This window comes from Budorcas taxicolor, chromosome 7, assembly GCF_023091745.1.
Source record: "Budorcas taxicolor isolate Tak-1 chromosome 7, Takin1.1, whole genome shotgun sequence".
Lineage (NCBI taxonomy): Eukaryota > Metazoa > Chordata > Mammalia > Artiodactyla > Bovidae > Budorcas > Budorcas taxicolor.
The window spans coordinates 61,395,867-61,398,851 of record NC_068916.1 but is presented as its reverse complement, the minus strand read 5'-3'; positions in this window follow the sequence as shown (position 1 = coordinate 61,398,851).

Sequence of the window (2,985 nt, the reverse complement as noted above, 5' to 3'; positions counted from 1 at the left end):
TTCTCCTCCTGGGCCACTTTATCACCTTAGTTTATGATTCCTGAACTAATTCACTCTGCTTGCTTGGAGAAACTGAGGCCCAGAGAGGAACAGGGGCCTGCCTCCATCACCGGCGATGCAGCCAAGCCAGGACACCCGGAGGAGGCGCCTGCCTGCAACTCTCCCGCTTGCCCAGCTGTGTGTGCATCAGGAGCTGAGAAGGAGGTGGCACCCAGGGTCAAGTCTAGACACCATTCCTGGGTCCCGGACTTGTGCCAGCATATAAGGAAGGGAGGGAAGGGCAGTGTTGACCCCAGTGGGAAATTGGCTCTAAAACTGCCATGGTGACCAGACTCTTGTCTGGGGCTATCTGTTCCAACAGGCATGGAAATTCTTATCATTCCAAGGCCCCATCTTCACACAGACCTGTCTGGGCTGAGTCTATCCTGAGACAGAGCTGGGGTTGGGTGAGGGAAGCAGGAGGGAAGCAGTGGGGATCACCCTTCCTTATTTACTTACAAGAGGGTCACACCCATTCACTTACCCGCTGCACACACCACTCACCCCACCAATCTCCATTCCCCACAACCTCCCTTCATCCAATGTTTAAGAGCTTTGAAGCCAGACTATCCTGTGTGGAAATCCAAGGTCAATCAACACTTACTGTCACTTACCATGGCTTCAATTGTTTATTTGTAGAATGGGAATAACAGTACTTACATCATAGGGTTATTGATAAGAATAAATGAAATATTAGGAAACCACTTAGCACCGTGCCTGGCATAGCTGCTATAGTTGTTACTGTTATTTTACCCAACATACTCCTACAGCTAACTGGGATTCCCCCTTTCTCTATTGTACACACACACCTCTCCAGAGGCCCTCAGCCAGCTGACTCATCCTCACAGCCCTACTGCCCTCTGACCCTTCTACTCCAGGCAACCTGGGACCCTCAAGGCCTGGGTCCCGGCCACGTGTGCCCAGCATTCTTCCTGCCAAGGAGAATGCCCTCACCTCCACCTCTTCGCAACTCTAACACCCCCTTCCTTTCCTTCAAGTCCTAGCTCCAATCCCACTTCCTCCGGGACGCCTTCCCTGACTGACTTCCGATCTTCCTTCTCAGAACTGCTCAGGTGCTGAGTGAGTCACCTATTAGTACTGCCTTGGAATTCCTGAGTCCGTCAGTAAGAAAGCCTCTTCCTTCTTCCTCCCCACCATCTCTTAAAATCGGAAAAAGCATTTTCCAGGCAGATCTGAGGCACCCTGAATCCATTCCCCAATTCCCCGATTCCTGTGTCACCCCCACATCCCAGCACCGGCAGTCACCGTCATACGTCCTCTGGAGCTGGGAACAGGGCAGGGCCTGGAGACTGCACAGGGCAGGCAGTTCCCCAGACAGACAGACAGGATAGTCTATAGACTGGGAGAGGCTGGAAGACCCTCACCTGATCACTGGGGTCCCAGGTTCTGCTAAGAGACAGAGGCATCAGGAGCTGAGACTCCCTGAAGCTCACCTGTAGGGGAACAGGGGTCGAGGCAGACCCTGCAGCCTGCAGGACAGCGGCCTGGGGCGGGGGCGGGGGGGGGGGGGGTCAGAACTCAAATTCCACACTTTTCACGGAGAAGAAGGATGCAGGCCTGTCCTGGAAGGCCCTGGAAGAGGCTCTGGAAGCCAGCCATGAGGGTGGAAAAAGCTGTGGGGAGTAGATGCGAGCCGACACCCGGAAACTCTAGCCATTCTAAAAGCCCGGCAGCCATGGTGGCAGTTGAGTTCTCCACTGGAGGAGTGAATGGGTAGGCAAAGGCTGGTCAGTGTTGGTCAGGGTGGGCCAGAGGATCCCTGCGCTGGGAGAGGACCAGGATTCTTCTCAGATTCTCCCAGGCTCTGGGAGTTAATATCTAAGGCTCAAAGTCAGCTAGTGATATAAAAATCTGGAAACCTGGTTCTGAAATTCCATCTCTTTAAAATTCTGAAATGAAACACATGAAATTTAAAATATTCTAGCAGTCATGTTTTAAAAGCAAAAAAGAAAACAAGTGAGATTCATTTTAGTAATACATTGTATTTTACCCACTATATCCAAAATATTATCATTTTGACATGTAATTAATATGTTATTATTGAGATGTTTGAAAGTCTTTCTTTTGTACCAAATCTTCAAAATCTGCTATGTATTTTAAATGTACAGCTCATCTCAATTCAGACTAGTTACATTTCAAGGACTCAATAACCACATGTGGCCAGTGGCTACAGTGTTGACACAGCACAGTTTAGAAACCTACAATCTATGACTCACTTTGCTAAAATTCTGAGATGCTGTGCCTCTGAGATTCTGGAATTCTCCAGCATACTCAGGTTCTGTAACGCTTCAAATGTGATTCCACCAGATTAACGTATTGCCCCAAATCTGCGTGTGGGTAAGGCTCCTCCCCACATGTCTTTCGTGTGGAAAGAAATCCAGGCCCCTGCAGAGCCCCTGGGTGGGGGAAGAGAGGAGCGAGGATCCCTCTCCTCGCCGCCCCTACCATCTGGCCCAGCTGGAGGAAACGGGGGTGGGTGGGCCTGTGTGCCCAGGGCACGGGCCTCTCCACCTGGCGCTGCCTCTCCCACCATCCCTCCGGCTCGTCACCTCTCCATCCGTGCGCACAAGCCTGGCAGTGAGACTCCTGCCTCTGAGTCCTCCTGGGGAGGGGGCGTGCCCCTACCTCCTCACCCTTGGTTTCCGGCCATTCTGGAGAGCATTTGGGAGGCTGCTGCAAGCAGATGGGGCTGGGGATTGTGGTTCAGATCCCAGATGGAAGGCCGAGGGTGGAATTGGTCTCCATCTGTTCGAGGCTAGGGCCTGGAGGTCTGAGGATGGCAGAAGTTGGAGACCCACCCACTGTACCTCAGAAGGCTCTGTGAGGTCCTGTGATATACGTTTGAACAATGCAGATGGGGAAACTGAGGCCCACCAAGGCATAAGGTGAGTGTGGTGATCTGCCAGAAGGTGGCCTCCTGCTTAG